Here is a 20065-nt window from a genome sequence, read left to right on the forward strand (position 1 = left end):
GTTGCCCATTTAAATTAGAGGGCCTTTCCAACCTGAGTGTTAGTCCTTCCCTTAAAAAAAAAAAATATATATATATATATATATATATATATATATATAAAAGTGTTTCTGTCTTCATAACTTTGCTGTTGGTTATAGTTAGTGTTGTAAATATTGTAATTGCTGTTAGCCTTGTTTTTTTCTGGTCAGCATGTCTAAAGAGAAAGACAGAGAACACAAGGCACACTGCCCTTCTGGGTTCAAAAAATGTGACAAGTGTTCACAAAAAATGTCATTGACTGACAGTCGCACTAGCTGTGTGTACTGTCTGGGAGAGGCTCATTTACAAGAACCCTGTACTTTTTGCCATGCCTTCAGTACTAGGGTACTTAATGAGAGAAAACATAAACTAATAGACAGGAGTCTTATGACCATTTCCTTCAAGGAACTGCTGGAACTTGATCAGACAGCTCAAAAAACTGTGAAGAGAAAATCTTCGGTTCCAGCCTCGGAGCCATCTAAAGCGACAGAGCCAAGGAGTTCTGGCTCCGATTCCGCTTCTTCTGTCTCGATGCCGTCGGTTTCTTCGGTGCCGAGGCAACCTTCGGTACCGAGACACTCACCAGTTATTGACCCTATTTCTCCAACATTGAGGTCTCCTTTTTTAGAATGTAGGAGATCTCCTTCTGTCTCCACCCATTCCTCCAGGACACTTTCAGATGAGGATGAAGAGGTTGCTCTGTGACCCGGCTCTGGACAAAAAGTTAGCTCTTCCGGACCCAAAGGCTTTGGAGCCATCCCATCTCCAGACTACTGCTCCTCCTCAGACTGCTTCGATCTCTGAGTTGAACACTTCGGGTCCTTCAGTGTTGGATCCTTCCATTCCGAGAATTCTTCCTGCTTCCTCGGAACCGATAACTCTGTCCTCAGCAGCTCAGCCTGGAGCCGAGGGATCTGGGATCCGACGTTCTCGTGTCGACTCCGAGGGGGATAGTCACCCCGTTTTTTTCTTCAGAACCGACCCTCCCTCTCGGTGCTTCGGCTCGACTGAGCTCGGTTTCCACGTCTGTTTCAGAACCTGTCCCTCCTGCTCAGAGCCAACCTTCTGTCTCCTCGGAGCGGAGGTCTTCTTCGGAGTGGGGTGGAAAGGCTTTAGAAGCCTAGCCTTTGGACCCAATGTCCCGCCAGCAGCAACCTCTTCTCTCCTGCCTCCTCCTCAGTATAGGGAACCAGAGACTCAGGCAGCCCCCATTGGCGGTGTCCCCTCCTCCAAGACCTCCCCAGATTATCCCACTGGAGAGCTCCCTCGGAAGAGACTTTGTAAGAGGAAGCACATTGACTCACCTGAGTCTGTCATGTCAGACACTGATTTGGATGAGTCAGAAGGGTCCCCTAGATCCCCCTCTGAGGATGTCTCTTTTGCTGACATCCTTGAAATCCTTAGACAGAGGGGTGATTGGAAGACCTCTAACCCTACTGAGGACGAATCCGTGTACCTTGGGGCCTTTGGTTCCCGACCTTCCACCTCCTGGGTGACACCGCCTTATAACCATCTCTTGGGGGTCATATCCCGGAAAGCCTGGACCTCCCTGGACACAGTGGAGCCTGTCCTGAGGAGGCCAAATAAATTTATGGCTGCTCTGGAAGATAAGTCCTTTCTTTCTAAGGGAGTTCCTGTGGATGCTATGGTGGTAGCGGCCACAAAAAAGGAGTTGTCCGAGACATCTTCTAATATCCAACCTCCTAATAAAGAGTCCAGGACGATGGATAGGTACGGAAAGCGTACCTTCTCTTCAGCAGCATTTACCTTATGATCGCTGAATTACCTGTCCCATTTTACTAGACTTCAAAGGGATCTCCTAAAGGAGTTGGGAGATGCCCTTCAGGGTTCAGTAGCTTCGGGATCCACGGAAAAGGTATCTGCGCAGCTCTCCACCCTTACGTCTATAGCTAACTCCTCCATGAGGCTGATTTCCTATGCAGCGGATGGAGCGAGCAAGGCAGCCGCAGCAGGAATTTCTCTTAGGAGACATTGATGGATGTGTCTGGGTAACTTTACGGAATTCTTTAAGTCTTCCTTCACCAACATCTCCTTTGATGGTTCAACTCTTTTTGGACCACAGGTAAAAGTGACTTTGACCAGGTACAAGCAGGAAGGGAAAACCTTATCTGCTGTCACAGTCCGTTTCTCCCTTCCTTCTAGTCCTTATCCCAAGGGTCATACAGGAGGGAAAATGTGGTTCCATAAATCCCGGAAAGGTTTCCCTCTGACACAAGGTCAACCCTCCCCTAGAGGCAGAGCGGGAGGATGTAATGGAAAACGCTGCCCTAGTGGCAGAGGAGGTCCGCAACATCAGGGAGATAGAGAAACTTTCTCTGATTGTCTCTTCCATCGCCCCTGAGGGGTTGCCCAACTGTCCATCTCTGGAGGCAGTCAGGGTCGTCTTTCACTGTACCCAAGCACCTGGCTACAAATTTCCCAAGATCGTTTGGTACAAGCCATAATTTCCAGAGGTTACCTGATTCCCTTTGTTTCCGATTCCCCTGTAAACCGGTCACTACCAGATGTGCCACCCCTTCAATTAGACCGTGCAACATCAGAGGTCATCTCGTTGCTTCAAAAAAGAGTCATCCAAGAAGTCCCCACAGAGCAAGTAGGATCCAGAACTTACTCATGATTCTTTTTATTTCCAAAAAAGACAGGGACTGGAGATCAAAAGTCTGTAAAGAAATCGAAGTTCCGCATGATCACTCTACAGTTGATATTTCCTTTTATCGGAAAAGACAATTGGATGTGCTCAATAGAACTTCAGGACATACTACCACATCAAAATAGACAGCAGCTCCAGAAGACACCTATGCTTTCGGCTGGGACCAGTCATTTTCAGTTTCGAACACTGCCCTTTGGCCTCACTACAGCCCCCAGTGTGTTCAAATGCATGGCAGTGGTAACGGCTCACCTGAGACGTCAAGTATTCCAGGTGTTTCTGTACCTAGACGACTGGCTCCTCACTGCTACCACCAAGAACCAATTAATCAGAACCAGGACGAGACTCTATCCTTGTGCGCCAGACTAGGCATTGCAATAAATCTAAAGAAATCGGCCTTCTCTCCATCGCAGTGCATTGTATTCTTAGGCTCAGAAATAGACTCAACCAGCATGACAGCAAAACTGACACCAGAAAGGACAGTATTGTTGCACAACCAAGTCAGATCCTTGCTGAAGAAAGACAAAGTACGGGCCAGGATAGTCCTTCAAGTACTAGGGACTATGGCTTCCACCATTCTCTTAGTTCCCCTAGCCTGTCTATACATGAGAGTACTTCAGTGGCTACTATCTGTCCAGTGGTCAATGCAGGATCTCCCCCTGTCTCACCAATTACTCATCACAAACTCCTGCAAGAAGGATCTAATATGGTGGTTACATACGGATCAACTTCATTTAGGTCGCCCACTTGCTTCCCCTCAACAAAATGCAGTCTTGACCATGGACGCCTCCCAGATTGGGGGGGGGGCATTATCTGGGAATGAAGGTCCAAGGTATTTGGCAGGATCAAGAGAACCACGTGTTCTGGAGATGAGAGCGGTGCTATACGCGTTGCAAGTACTTCACAGTTCTCTTCCCACTGAGACTATTGCAGTTCAGTCAGACAAACACGTCTGTAGTGTGGTACATAAACAAGCAAGGGGGAACCAAATCTTACCCACTTGTTGAGAGGCTTTAAGAGTATGGAAATGGATGATGGACACTCAACGCTTTCTGGTAGCAACGGACATCCCAGGGAAGTCCAGTGTGATAGCAGACAAACTCATTCAAGCAATTCTGATGCATCATGAGTGGTCCTTGAAATCAGAAGTTGCAGAAGAGATTTTTGCAAATGGGGTCAGCCTTACTGCGACCTTTTCGTCACGTACATGAACACCAAATGCAGCAGCTACTTTGCCCCAATTCCCCATCTGGGGATGTCACCCAGGGATGCTGTGGTCCACAATTGACCTCCAGGACTCCTTTATGCCTTTCCACCATTTCCTCTCATACCAAAAGTGATTCAGAAAGCAAAACTGTTGGGAGTACCCTGATCCTCATTGCTCCTTACTGGCCTCGCCAAGTCTGGTTCCCCTTCCTGTGGCCCTATCTCTTGGAGAAACCATGGATTCTAGAACCATCTCCAGACCTCCTGATTCGTCAGTCAGAACAGTTCCATCCTACTATCCAGATCCTGAAATTGACAGCATGGCTGCTCCAGTTCCACGAATAGCCAGTTGTGTTTCCCTTTCCCCTGCAGTCAAACACATTCTGATTTCTTCACACACACCTTCCACCAGGAAATTATATTCCAGTAAATGGAAAAGGTTTTCCATTTGGGCAGCAAACCAAGGCATAGATCCCTACTCAGCTCTTAGAGTCTATCCTGTCCTTCCTGGCATCCATTTTTCATGAAGGAGCTGCAGCTGATACTATTAGAGTTCAGTTAGCTGCCATCTCTAATTATCATTTTGGCTGCATGGGAAATAATCATGTCCCACTCTTTATGCAAAACTTTTTTGAAAGGAGTCCTCCTTCTCAGACCTCCAGTCAGGCAACCACCGGAGCCCTGGGACCTAAACCTAGTTATTACATCTTTAATTAATTTCTCCACCCTTTGAACCCTCTTCTTCATCGGATCTGAAATTCTTATCTTGGAAGACATTGTTCTTAGTGGCTATAACATCTGCTAGGAGAGTTTCAGAATTGCAAGCCCTCACCATTCAACCTCCTTACATTGTTTTCCACAAGGATAGTGTCTCACTCAGATCTAATCCTTCCTTTCTTCCTAAGGTATGTTCAGAGCATAATCTCAATACAACTATCGAACTACCAGTTTTCTTCCCACATCATACTAATAAATCAGAGTATAGACTACACCAATTGGATGTCCACAGAATTCTCAGGTTTTATCTGCACAGGACTAAAGAATTTCGAATATCAGACCAATTGTTTGTTTCCTTTTCAGACAAAAATAAAGGCTTGCTTGTTTCTAAGGTCACCTTGTCTTAATGGCTTTCAGACTGCATTTCATTTGCTTACAAAGCTGCTGGCAAACAATTACCAGCCAAAGTAAAAGGCCATTCAACCAGAGCAGTATCAACTTCATGTGCCTTTAGATCTAAACTCCCAATTGATACCATTTGTGCAGCAGCTACTTGGGCAAGACCTCATACTTTTATCATTCATTACAAATTGGATTTGGCCTCCCGGGACAGGTCATCCTTTGGGTTCACTTTGCTGAAGAGTCTCTTCACTTGAGCCACCCGGGATAAAGGTGCTAGGGACGCTGTCCCATACAGCAAGAATTATGGCGAGATAGGACTACATAACATAAAAAAGTTATGCACTTAACATAATGTTCCATGCTTGTACTCCATCTCACCTACATTCTTGCATCCCACCCTCCTTCCTGTTTCTTGGAGGAACTGGTGGACTATCCATTATGCTGTCTGACCTGGTTGTAGTTGTCTGTCCTCCTGGCATGGATAGTAATACAGAGTGTTCTGTTGTATGTGTATAGTTATTGATAGTTTACTGACTATTATGTATCCATTACTTTCTTGCAAACAAGATCTGGGGAATTGCTGTGAGGCACCATGGGATAGGGGTTAGCCTCGAGCCTGTAAAAGCTCTTGAGCTTTAGTTTCAGCCGAGTCAGAGCCGAAAATTGGTTTCGAACCCATCCAGCAAGAATGTAGGCGAGATGGACTACAAACATGGAACGTTGTTGTAAGTACATAACTTCTTTTTATTTCTTTTCAACTTCTCAAGTAACTGTTTTGCACTTTGAACTGCACGTTCTGCCAAACCATTTGACTGCAGATACTCAGGACTACTTGTGACATGAGTAAGGTCCCACTCCTTTGCAGATTTTTTGAATTGCTGGGCATTGTTAAAAATAACTTTGTATGGACTACCATGAGCCCATGAACTGCAAAATGACACTTCATCTTAGTAATAACAGTATTGGATGTTAGGTTAGAAAGTAGGTCAATCTCGAACCAATTTGAGTAAGAATCTGTTAACACCAAGTAATGTTGACCATTCCACTTGAAAATATCATGGGCTACCATCGACCAAGGTTGTTCAGGAATCTGGCTTAGCTGAAGTGGTTCCTTCTATTGATGTGGATTTGTACTGTTGCACACAGAACAAGATGAAAGTACTCTCTCAATATCTTGTGACATAGAAGGCCAAAAGACTATTCCTCTCGTCCTCCTTTTTGTAGAATCGGTTCCTAGGTGGCCATGTTGCAAGATAATGATATACTGTTGTTGCAAGGACTTTCGAACAATGACTTTAGGACCTTTCATGACAATACCATTATCAGACAAAGTCTCATCTTTGTATGGAAGATAAGGTTGCATTCTTGAGGTAAACTAGATTGCTTTGACAGCCATCATCAACTAGTGGTTGAGCTTATGTAAAATAGGATCTGAGGCGGTATGATTTCTAAGCTCATTGAGACGTGTGGAAGAAAAAATTCTCACTTCCATGACTTCAACATCAAGTTTCAACATCAAGTTTCTCATTCTTCTGTTCTCCGGTGATATTTCTGTGTGATCTGGATAAAGTATTAGCAAGATAAAGAAGTTTGCCTTTTGTGTAGACAAGATTGAAACTGTATTTCTGCAATCTCAACATCATGCGTTGCAGTCTGGCTGGAGCTGAATGCATAGGCTTTCTTAAAATAATAACTAGAGGTTGCTGGTCTGTTTTGATCTGGATAGAGCTACCATAAATATAATTATGGAACTTCGAACATGCAAACACAGTTGCCAAAAGTTCTTTCTCTATCTGAGCATACCCTTTCAGTTTGGGTTAGAGATCTGGACGCATGGGCAACAAGTTGACCCTGTTGAAGAATGTCTGCACCAAGACCAAATTTCAAAGCATCACATGAAAGTGGAACTTGTTTGTGAACATCATATTATCTGAGAGTTGGTGGACTGGCAGTTCTGTGTTTCAGGACATCACATGCACTTTGGTGTTGTTCCAACCATGACTAGTACACATCTTTACATGTCAGCTCTCTAAGCAGTGCTAGTAGTTGGCTTAAGTCTGGATTGAACTTGCCTAGATAGTTAACCATGCCAAGAAAATGTTGAAGGGCTTGAACATTGTCTGGAACTGGCAAATCAAGAATAGCTGTTTGCTTGTAAGGGTCTGGTCATAAGCCTGAACTGGCAGACAAATGACCAACATAAGTACCTTCTCGTAACCTGAACTTGCATTTCTGAGGATTTAGCTTAAGATTCACTTGATGAGCTCTTTCCAGAACTTTGTTGAGGCTTCTGTCATGCTCAGCTTCACCATTACCTTTTACCAGAATATCATCTACTGTAATAGCACAGGTGTACCCAGAAAAAAAATTTGATCCATTGCACACTGAAAGATTTCACTGGCAGAATTTATCCCAAGTGGCATTCTCAAAAATCTGTACCTGCCAAATGGAGCACTGAATAAAGTAAGCAATGGGGATTTCTTGTCGAGCAAATTTTGCCAAAATGAACTTTTTGCTTCTAAGACAGAAAAAACAGTGGCATTTGGCATCAGAGCTCCGACTTCCTCGACTGCGCATTGGATGATGAGGTCTTTTCAGTGCCTTGTTCAAATCTCGTAAATTGATTCATATTCTGATATCATCTGAGCTTTTCTTATGAGCTACCACCATGGAGGATACTCATTTATTAGGTTCATTAACTGGACAAATTATACTTTGCAGCACCATTTTATCTAGCTCTGCTTTGACTCTGTACTGCATAGCTACTGGAACTTTCTGGGCTTATCTGACAACTGGGTTGACATCTGGGTCTAACTTCATGGAGTATACAACTGGAAGCTTGCCTAGTTTGTCTTTGAAAAGATCAGCATAGGTAGAGAAAATGCACTGGGCGAAATCAGAGCTGTGGTCTTTTAAACTAACACGATGGGCGTCCTTATTAAATGAAAGCAGTCCCATTTTCACACTGTGTCCGAGTCCTAATAATGACTGGATGTGCTTTTTGATCACATAAAATAAGTCATAACTTCTCCCAGCAGAGTAATATGAAGGTACTAGTGAGCCTTCCATTTGAATCTCTTCACCAGCATAAGCAACAAACTTTGCACACTTCGCCAAATCAAGCTTCTCACCAGCACATACTCTAGCAAATTTTCTGCAGACATAACATTGCACTTTGAACCTGGGTCAGCTTTGAGCTCTTTGGGTTTTCCATTTATTCGAACAATACAAAATACTTCATTCTTTGTCCATAAATCTACTGCATTGACTGTTTCATGAAGTACTGACACACCATCAACACAAAAAGTAGGGCTGCAGCCTTCTAAATGGTAAACTTGTTTCTTTGAATGTTCCCTTTTAATAAAATAATGTGTGCCCTTTGATTTACAACACCTTTTGAAATTATTCCATTTATTCCATTTGTGACATTGCTGACCAAAAGCTAAACATTTTTCCCTTTTAGGCTCATGACTTCCTCCACAGTTAGGACAGTTGTCTATGAAACTGGGTATAGGTACATGCTTTGAGTTTGCTGACTCACTCTTATGCTTCATTGAGATTGTGCGGTTTCCAGAGCAAGCCGTAGAACTTGCTAGAAAGCTACTGTGGGATTTCCTTATGACTGCTGCAGGGTTTACAGTTGCAGCCATGTGCTTGGGCGTGTTTCTGTTAACCATGTGCTGCATACTGTCAACATTGGCTTTAGAAGTTACTGGAAGCATGCATCTCTCATTTGTAAGCATATTTGTGTGCTTTTCTGTAAGGTTATATATCTGACAAATCTCAGTGACCTTATTCAAAGTTAAATCATTGTCACAAAGCAAAATCTTTCCCAAAGTATCATCTTTAATAGCACACACAAGTCTGTCTTTTATCAACTCATCCCTTAAATTACCAAATCTGCATGTTTTAGCCTCATTTCTCAAATCACTTGTATATGCTGCAACAGTTTCACCAGGCTTTTGATCCCTTTCCATTGTAACATTTGTTTTTGGGGGGGGTTACACATTTCTCTAAATTTATGTTTTAAGCTAGTACAACTATATGATGGTTTTCCCCCTCTCCGGCAAAGATAGCAGGTGCATACACAAATGAATGCTCCCTTTCTATGGCTTTTGAGCCAGCTAAATCGGTCATCTTTATCAGAAGATGCAGCCTGTATGAAAATATCGTACTCTTCTCCCTCTCCAGTTCTCTGCAATGTTATTGTCAAACACAAGTGGAGTTGGTTTCCGAAATCCGTCTGCCATGCTAATAAATTATTGTAAAACACACCGAAAAATATGGCCCTTGTAATTATGTACGAACATGCACATAACCAGCATTAGTAATAATATTCAAATAATATTCAAATGCACAATGAACTCTTCAAAAATGCTTCACTTTGTGAAATATGCTCTGTAATGGCTGTATTTTGTGAAATAACTGTACTGTAATACTATACAAACATGCAAACACTTCATACATTTCAAACAACTTGAATAACTTTGATCAATGCGAAAAAGTAATGCTTAATGAAAAAAAATGTGGTTTCCCTTATTTTATTCGTTTTATAGAATTCGGACTTTATTTCAAACATTTTCCTTAGTTATTTCAAATATTTCTATTAATATATCATAATACTGGATATTTCTGTTATTAGAAATTCGTTTAGAGCATTCAAAATGCCTCTTTTCATAACTTGAGCAAGTTTTAATACCTGAAATTAGCTTCTGTTCTGTTTTGCGAGTTGTACAAACAGTAGGGATGATTACTCCTTTATATTCCTCCAGTGTTAACTGAGTGGCCGAGAGGCACTTGAACTGAAGAATCTGTATTCCCTTCTGGCCACATGTCCTTTTTAGCCATTCTTCTTGTGATACCATGTTGCACATCCCTCTTAATGTAGATGACGAACAGATGAGGTAGTCCGTTTATAAGCTTTATTACACAGAAACACATAGGATGGATAGCAACTTTACAAAATGTAAACAAACTGATTAACAGACAGACTACACAGACATGCATGCTTACATTCCAGCAGCTAACTACAAAATGGCAGTCAGTCTCACACATGCTCAGTATTTATACACTTATGCTAGCCCTTAGAAAGCTTCTTAAAGTTGTACATACACACACTGATCTACAACCACCATGTGTCCACTGTTGTTAGGAAATCCTTTTACATAGCCAGCCTGATCACTAGAGGTATATCTTCTAGATTCAATGAAGTCATCATCCTTTTACTTCTCCCTTGTTAGAGCAATAATAGAGTACAGTGTCTTCTTTTGTATGTATTTGCCTAGGCATAAAATCCAGTTCAAGAGACCACAGCTTTTCCATACTAATACACTTAAGGGCATGACTGCCTTAAAGGGTTATTGTTCTTTTCCATTGCTTATCAGTTTCTGAGAGGGGACTTCTATCTAGCATATGGAGCCTCAAAGGATTTGGTCCTACGTGACCTCCTTAATATCCACAAAAATGCATAACACCCTTAATACCCACTCGAGATCTAAATTTCCACTAAGCATAAACAGAACCTCCTGGCGAGCTAGATATCTCTTACAGAGAGTCCCTCTTTTATGGAAAAACTCACCTTGCATTTAAAGCAGAGTAACTTCCTGACCCTTTTAAAGTGTAGCCTGGATGATTGGATAGGCAGTTTTAAGTACATTTCAGGTCTGGCCACTCAAGCCTTAATGGAAATGGGTCAAAACTAGGTATAATGTACTCCATTCTGAAGGGGTCTACTATTAATTCATGTTTTGGTAAATTCTAATTGGGATCTTGTGACTAGGCTACAAATGGTCCACCAAATTAATAGCCTGCTATTAACCAATAAACCTATCTGTCTGTATGTGTGTGTCTGTTTACATATATTTTATGTAAATCATATTGGAATTCCATCCTCTTTACTATTAGGACTAATGCTGGCAATACTAAGCCTGCTTGAGAAAAGTTTCCCAGACTGTCTGTCTGTCGATCTATTGTTGTTTACTGGAAAAGTCCGACTGAGGTTGAGCTCATTTTCAGTTGAGGCCCAGGGAGGAAAGCTACACAATTAATACTAAATGCAAGATGCAGAAAATAATACAATGTTCTTCGTTCCCCATTGCTGCAGTCCTTACTATTGGGGTATAGTCCGAATACCGAGTTTAAGGCTGGTCGGTCAGGTCAGCGCGAGGACTGGGCGTCAGTACGTCAGGGTACTAAGCCGCATGGTCGATGCAGAAGCAGTTTTGCGAGTGCAGGTTGGCGTTCTGAAATATTTCCGGAGTTTCAGAAACGAACAGAGTTTGCTAGTACCCCGTTGGGAACATTTTGGTTTTCTTGCCTCAGTATTTAACGGATGTCAGAAAAAGTGAATAACTGTATTTCTTGTGGGAAACAGATACCTCATAGGGATTACCATACCTTGTGTATACCTTGTTTAGGGCCTGCGTTGTTGGTTGCCGCTCTTGTGCTAGGTTTAACAAACGCACTATTAAGAGGAGGTTAGACTGTGCCAGGTTAGTGTTTGAATTATAAAATGCCGCCGGATGCTCCGGCGCGCTTCGGCCCAAGAAGTGCAAGGACAAATTGATGAACCGGGACGTCGGTTCTTTAGAAGGCACAGTGGAGCCAGCGGTTTTGCCAGGAGTTTCCATGGAGTCACAGGCAGAAACTTTACTGTTACAGGATGTGCCTTCTCAGGAGGTAGGCCAGGCTGAGGGGCTTCTCAGGTAACTGTTCTTCCTCTCTTCCCAAGGTAGTTAGAGCCTCTCCTTCTGTTGCCAAAACTTCCAAGTTCAGCTTCAGTGGGGGGTTCTGTACCTAAGAAACATATGCTTAAAATGGCAGAAGATTTGATTACTATGATTAGAGGTTCTATGCCCCTCCTGATAAGAGGCCTAGGGTGGAACCGAGTTTGATAGTTTTGAACAGTGTTCAGAGGCTTCAGAGTCTTCTGGAAGACTTGCAGGAGTATCCTACTTATTCTGATTCTGATGTGGATGATTCCACTCCTACAGCTTCTCCTCCTGAGGATTTCTCATTTTCAGAGACTCTGCATTCTATGAGGGAGCACTTTAAATGGGAAGGCCAGGATTACTCTGATTCAGGAAAAGGCTTAGGGAATTCTTGTTTTACCCCAGCATAGGCCCTTAGCTATTCCTCCTGTGTTGAATGTGGTGGAAGATGTTTTTGCAGAGGCTTCCCTGAACCCTGACTCTTTGCCTCCTGCTCCTGTTAAGCCTGATAGGTATTATAGGGTGCCGAAGCTCATAAGTATTTGTTTAAGAGAAACTATTTCTCAAGGGCCTAAAGGTGTTAAGGCTTCTGTGGTTAAAAATCCTGTTCCCACTGATAAAGAAGCAAGGGCCTTGGATAGGTGGGGAAAGAAAGTGTATACTTCTTCCACTCTAGCCATGAGAGCGTTGAATTGTCAGTTTCACATGCTAAAATATCAGAATTATCTCCTTTCACAATTAAAATCTAAGGTGGATGCTTAAGGTGTTGAGTGTAAAGAGTTGCTGGATTTGGTTCATGTGTCTGAACAAGTGGGTAAGCATTCTTTGCAATGTGGTTTTGATGCTGTACAGGCCTCTTCGAGGTGGCTGCTACTAGTTCTGTTCTTCGCAGGCATGCCTGGTTGAGGGATCAGAATTTAGCTGAGCATGTTAAGACAAGGATTTTGGATGCTCCTTTACAGTCTGATGTGTTGTTTGGAACGCCTGTGGAAGCAGTTTTAAAGAAAATGGAGGACAAAGCTAAGTCTATGCAAACTGTTAAAGATTTTTTGCAGGTGCAGCCACAAGTTTAGTAGAAATTGGCCTGCTAAGGGGTGGACATATCCTGCTTATGATTCCCAGTCTAGGGGTAGGTCTAGGCGTGGTAGGGGCAGGGCTCAAGGTTCTTTTAGGCCTAGAACAGGAGTTCCCCTGCTCAGACTTCTGGTGAGGGCAGGGTCAGTCCTTTCGTAAACAGACCCAATGACCTGTCTTTTCAGCTGCCAGTAGATTGCAGCTCCTTTGGGAGGAAGACTGTCTCTTTTCAAAGAAAATTGGGATTTAATTACTCAAGACAAATGGGTGTTGGATATCATTCACCACGGTTACAGATTTTATTTCCATACAATGCCCCTTTCAAAGGCATGCCTCCTCCACAAAGAAAAGAGGCTCACAAGCAAGTTTCTCAGTTACTCCAGATGGGGCCATTCAGCCAGTCCCTGTATCAGAAAGGTTTTATTCTCGCCTGTTCCTAGTACCAAAGAAGGGAACACGTGGAGACCAATTTTGGATTTATCTCTCCTCAACACTTTTCTGGACATTCCCAAGTTCAAGATGTTGACAGCTTTTACGTCTGCTGGGCAAAGATCACTGGATGGTAACTTTAGATCTCAAGGAAGCTTACCTTCATGTGCCTATAAGGCTAAGTTGCAGGAAGTATCTGCGGTTTCGAGCTGGAAATTCTCATTATCAGTTCTCTGCATTGCCCTTTGGCTTATCTACTGCCCAGAGTATTCACAAAGGTTCTTGCTCTAGTGATAGCTTACTTCAGACTTCAAGGAATTCAACTCTATGCTTACTTGGGCGACTGCCTGATTCTGGCTCAAGAAAAGGAAGACCTTCTACAGCATCTGGAATATGTTATAGCAGTGCTAAGATGCCTAGGGTATTCTGTGAACGAAATAAAGTCCAGTCTAGTACCCTCTCAAGACATGTGCTTTCTGGGTGTGAGACTGAATACAGCAGCCCAGATGGCCTTTTAACCCCGGACAAACAAAAGAGTCTATCCCTTTACTTCCATCAACTATCTCATCAGTCCGTGCTGACTGCAAGGACAGTCCTTCAAGCATTAGGGTTCATGGCATCTTGTATTCTGGTGCTTCCCAATGCCAAACTGCATATGAGGAAGCTGCAATGGTATCTCAAAATGTATGGACACAGCACTGCCAGGATTTGGACACTGTCATTCAAATAATACCTTGCATTCAAAAGAATTTTGTGGTGGGCTCAGGAATGTCACCTAAACAAGGGACTCTCTGTGACCCGGCCAGAGGCGAGTCAGATTTTAACGACAGATGCCTCGGACATTGCTTGGGAGCTCATCTAAATGGAAAGTGGATACAAGACAAGTGGCCTGCCAGACTACAGCATCTACATATCAACATGAAGGAGATGTTAGCAGTCCAGTTTGCATTAATGGCTTTCAAGGAGTTACTTCTTCCAGGGCAGGTGTTGATTCTAACAGACAACACAACTGTCATGTGGTACATCAACAAGCAAGGGGAACACATTCTTATCCTCTATGCAGGCAAGCGATGATTTTATGGGAGACTGTGCTAAGCTTGCAACTTACTCTTCAGGCAAGGTTTCTGCCAGGAGCACAGAACTCCTTAGCAGATGTGTTAAGCAGACAAATCATGGATCCCCACAGTGGAAACTGGATCTTCATGTATTTCAGAGATTGACAGTGTCATGGGGAACTCCAGACATAGATCTGTTCGCTTCTCCACTAAACCACCAGCTGCCAAAGTATTGCACAAAGGGGTTTCATCACACAGCTTGGAAAGTGGATGCTCTGTCTTTCAGTTGGAAAAACCTTCATGTGTATGCCTTTCCACCTCTACCTCTTCTTCCAAAGGTACTATTAAAGGTCAGACAAGACAGGCCAAGGATGATTTTGATAGCTCCAGATTGGCCTCGGCAACACTGGTACCCACTACTACGGAGTCTGGTAAAGAAGCCTCCATGGCCTTTACCTCTGATTCCTCATCTGTTATCTCAGAAGGACGGTCATCTGCTCAATGTCAAGCTTCACTCTCTTCATCTAACAGCCTGGCATATTCTGTGTTGAAACACAGCAGGTCTCAACTTCCTCAACAAGTTTTAAATGTGATTATGGAAGCTAGAAGACCTAGTACAAGGAAATACGCAGAAAAATGGAAGAGATTTTTATTTTGGAGTACAGCAAAGAATTTGGAGATTTCTGAGCCTAATTTGAGTGTGGCTCTTCAATATCTTACTGAGTTATTGGACAAAGGTTTGTCCTTCTCTTCCATTAAGATTCATGCTGCAGCAATTTCAGCTCACTATGATTGTGACCCACCATTGTTTTCGCATCCTTTGTTCAAGCAGTTTCTTAGAGGGCAAAGAATATAAGACCCCCGTAGAGCTCCTACTCCTGCTTGGGATCTCAATTTTGTGTTGGAAAAACTTACTCTACAACCTTTTGAGCCTGCGGCTACTGCTGAATTGAAATACTTGTCATGGAAGACTGCTTTTCTGTTGGCTATTACTTCTGCAAGAAGGGTGTCTGAGTTGCAGGCCCTTATGGCAGTAGAGCCCTTTTGATTTTCCATAAGGATAGGGTATCATTACGTACTAATCCTTCCTTTATGCCTAAGGTGGTTTCTAGTGTGGCTTTAAACCAAACTATTCATTTGCCTACTTTTTATGCAGACCCCAAAATAAAGGGGAAAAGATTTTGCACACTTTAGATGTACACAGGCAATTCGTTATTATTTAAGCAGGACTAAGGATTTCAGGCAGTCTCAGCAGTTGTTTGTTTCTTTTGCTTTGAGTTCACAGGGCAAGCCTGTGTCAAAACAAACTATTTCTAGGTGGATTGGCTTTTGCATTGCATTTTGTTATTCCCATCATGGCAAGGAGATTCCAGCTGGGATTAGGCCTCATTCCACTAGGGCTACTGCCACTTCAACAGCATTTCTAAGGGGTGGCAACTAAGGATATTTTGGAAGCAGCTACTTGGAGTTCAGTGCATACTTTCTCTAAGCATTATCACCTTCCTATCTACTCTAAGTCTAGGGCTGGTTTTGCCACAGCTGTTTTGCAAGGCATGTTGTCAGCTCCTGCTTCTTTATGATTTGCCAGCCTCCCTTACCTCTGCTTTGGGATTCTACCCAATAGTAAGGACTGCAGCAATGGGGAGCGAAGAACATAGTACAGTTTTGTACCTACCATAAATGTAGATGTTCGAGGATCCCCCTCCTCCTTCCCCTCTGTGTTTAGGGGTGGTTGTGTAGGTGAGGTTACAGGCTTATATTTTTGTATATATTCTTGTATATATTGTACATATTTTTGGTGCAGGTATTTTGGGCCTTGTCTTTTTAGGGTCTTCTGACATCTGGGGCAAGAAAAGACTGAGGATATGACGTCGGTCATGCGCATTAGTACCCTGACGTACTGACGTCAGTCTAATGCGCCCGGACCGACGCCAGCCTTATACTCTGGTATTCGGGCCGACTGGACGGCGGACTATACCCCAATAGTAAGGACTGCAGCAATGGGGATCCTCGAACATCTACATTTATGGTAGGTACAAAACTGTACTTTTTACATACCTATATTAACATTATAAGAATTTTACATTGCAAGTGAAGTTTGTATGGACATTCAAACATTATATGTATAGTTCAAAGATGTACAGTTGAATGTCAAACATTGTATGTACAGATAAAATATCTAAAGTTTCTAGAATGAGAGATGTTCTAACTTAAGGTAGAAATTGTTAAAATGTGAAGTGATTTCACAATTGTAAAAGTAAGAGTTTACAGTAGAAAGGTAAGTATGTTAAAGATTGTAGAGAGGGTTGTAGATTGGATTAGCAATTTGGGAGTTTTATAATGAATGTTAGTACGCAGTGAAACCATGAAGCAGGAGATACAGAAATAGAGAGGATATTGCCTTACATAAGGATAGAGAAGAAAAATGTTTGTATAGGAGTTAGAAAAATAGCAGGTTGACTTTGTATGCGAGGGGAAAATGAGTTTGGGTAGCATATGCTATTAAGGAGTACAAGAAATACAAAAGCTGCTAGAAAAAAGAATCATCGAAAAGGTCCCACCCAACCAGATAGGATTCAGAACTTGTGCTTCTTTTTAGTGCCAAAGAAAAGAGGGGGCCTCAGATCCATTTTGGATCTAAACAAGTTGAACCAGTATGTAAAGAAGGTGAAGTTCTGAATGGTCATGGTTCAGTCCATCTTGCATTTTTGCACAAGGATGATTGGATGTACTCCATAGATTTCCAGGATGTGTACTATCACATAAAAATAGATGATCCAGGCGATATCTATGCTTTCAGCTGGGAGCCAATCTTTACCAATTCAGAGCTCTGCCCTTTGGACTCACCACAGCTGCCATGGTGTTCACCAAATGCATGACAGTAGTACCAGCTCACTTGAGGATCATCAGATTCCAGGTTCATAGGTTCATAGGTTTATACTAGGCTATCTGCCCTAAGGCATTTATAAGCCTAGCCCAAAGTTTTGTGGCTTACGCCACCCCTTATGTTAAAAAATACTGTGCCCATTAGTTTGTTGTGCCTCTGTCCAGCAGTGACACAGAGATGATTCCTGGGGTAAACCTACGATCTCCCATCCACCGGTCAAGATTTCTCTTGAACAGAGCCAGCGAGGTGCTCTGCCTCACATGGACTGGGATTTTATTCCACAGCATAGGGAGTCTCTGGGTGACAAATCTATCCCTCCAGCATGTCCTATTTATATCTGTGCTAAGGTTTAAGTCACTTGCTCTAGTGGATCTGGTAGATTTGGATTGTTTGAGGTGGAGCATGTCCATTAATTCCGGGTTGGACATGGCCTTGTATGTCAGGCACAGGTCACCTCTGAGCAGGCAGTATGCGACTGAATAGAGCTGGAGTTTCTTCAGTCTGGCAGCATATGACAGATTTTGGAGTCCCTTTGTCCTTTTGGTGAGGAACTTTTGGGGTCTCTCCAATTGCTGCAGGTGTCGGGTGAGATACATCCCGAATGGGGCATTGTACTCGATCATTGGTCTGATAAGTGAAGAGTACAGGGGAACAATGACCTCACTTGATCTGGATGTGAATCCCTTCATGATCAGGTGGGCAATGTAGAAGGTCTTTCCAACCACTTTAGCAATGTGAGTGTCAAAAGAAAGGCCACTGTCAACCTGGGTCCCCAGGTCCCTGATAACCTCTTCTGTGCTTAATGGATTGACACCTGTATGGTAGCTTGGGGTTACCTTGTTTTTCCCGAAGGGTATGACTATACATTTTTTGGCATTTAACTTCAGGCCATGGCTCTGGCACCAGTTATCAGTTTCCGTGAGACCCCTCTGAAGGATATCTGTGTCCGATGTACTTTCCACTATGGCGCCCAGTTTGCAGTCATCTGCAAACTTTGTCAGCCATAGTCCTCTATGTTTGACTGTACTTCTGAGAAGTAGATGCCGAACAACAGGGGGCCAAGGACTGAGCCCTGTGGGACCCCACTTGTGACCGGCTTGGAGTCTGACATGGCACCAGCAACTCTAACCCTGTGGGTTCTGTCCTTTAGCCAGTTTGCAACCCATCTTGTGACATATGGGTTTACATTTAAGCTGGTAAGTTTCTCTATAATACCCGAGTGGGGTATTGTGTCGAAAGCTTTTGCAAGGTCAAGGTAGGCTGTATGGACTGCCTTTCCCTCATCAATGGCCTTGGTGACTGTTTCGAAGAAGTCGACCAAGTTCAAAAGGCATGATCTGCCCTTGACAAAGCCAAACTGGGTCGGGTCCAATGTCTGCAAGTCCCCTATGTCTTTGTTTATGAATTCCATTATGATCCTCTCCATAGCTTTGCAGACCAGGCCTGTTAAGCTTATGGGGTGGTAATTTCCAGGGTCCTTAGAGGTACCGCCTTTGTGGAGTGGGACCACAGTTGCCGTACGCCACTCCTTGGGCACATATCCTGTGGTAAGGCTAAGATTAAACAGCTGCCTTATATGCGGGTTTAGTTCCTCGTTGAGTTCGTGTAGCACACAGCTGGGGACACCATCCGGTCCCATTGATGCTGTGTTTTTAGCTTTAGAGAGAGCAGCTTTCACCTGTGCATTAGAGATGTCTGGGAGGCTACACTCCGCTGGGATAGTTATCTCTCCTTTTGGGGGGGAGAGGGGGGTGAAGTCTGCACTGAACCCGTCTGCCAGTATGTTGGCAATGTCTGTGGGTTCAGTGATTTTTGTATCATTTTGGACTAATTCTGTGCATATCTGGGAGTTTCCACCCAGGTTTCTAACATAGCTGAAGAAGGCCTTATGATTGTCTTTTGAATCTGTTGCAATTTTTCTCTCAAATTTGGCCTTGGATGATTTTATGAGTGCTCGTATTTTTTTTTACTAGTAATGATCAAGGGTGTCTTCCCATATGTTTCCATATCTAGATGATTGGCTTCTCACCACCACATCCAGGCATCAACTTCTACAGGCCAGGAACTATTTGCTCCAGATTTTCAACATCTTGGGTATCTCGATGAATCTTACCAAATCAGAATCAGTCCCAGTACTGAGCCTGGAGTTCACAGGGACTTTTGAATACTATAACTCAGGTAGCTTCCTTAACTTGCCACCGCATTACATCCTTGAGACGTCAGGTTCAGACTATACTTTCTCAACTTTCTCCTCCAGCAAGATTAGTGCTGTGAGCTCTTGGGTCTGTGGCAGCTGCTATACTGCTGGTTCCATTCGCACTCTTTTTTATGCAAATTCTTTAATAGACCTTGGCTGTTCAATGGTCCATTCTTTGTCAACCCCTATCCTTTCCTATAAAGCTCACTCCAGTTTGCAAGCGACACATTCATTGGTGGATTCAATTTGATGATCTTGTTCTGGGCAGACCCTTCGTTCTTCCACCCCCAGTTGTCACAGTAACCAAAGATGCTTCCCAACTGGCATGTGGTCCCCTCTAGAGACCAATTTGCACATCAGTGTTCTAGAGATGAGAGCAGTCCTTCTAGCACTGTAGGCCTTTCAAGATGCTTTTCCCTCTGGGGACTATTGCATTTCAGACGGACAACTTGTTGGTAGTCTGGTATATCAACAAGCAAAGAGGAACCTTATCTTACTCCCTGTGCAGGGAGGCCATGTGTGTTTGAGAATGGGAGCTCTCATTAGACCACTTTCTTACTTTGACACACATTCTGGGGAAAACCAACATACTAGCGGACAAGCTAAGCAGATCCATTCTGATGCTTCATGAGTGGTCTCTCATCCAATTCATAGCGAATATGATTTTCAGGCGTTACGGCCAACCTTGCTTTGATCTTTGT

General features: G+C 43.2%; 1 protein-coding gene across 1 annotated transcript in view; it reads left to right on the plus strand.

Moving 5' to 3' along the window:
- Positions 1-20065, plus strand: part of FAM219A (family with sequence similarity 219 member A) — a 1804825-nt gene that overhangs the window by 151696 nt on the left and 1633064 nt on the right. The gene's annotated exons all lie outside the window — the stretch shown is intronic.

This window comes from Protopterus annectens, chromosome 1.part1 (genome assembly GCF_019279795.1).
Source record: "Protopterus annectens isolate FY-2018-M chromosome 1.part1, PAN1.0, whole genome shotgun sequence".
Lineage (NCBI taxonomy): Eukaryota > Metazoa > Chordata > Ceratodontiformes > Protopteridae > Protopterus > Protopterus annectens.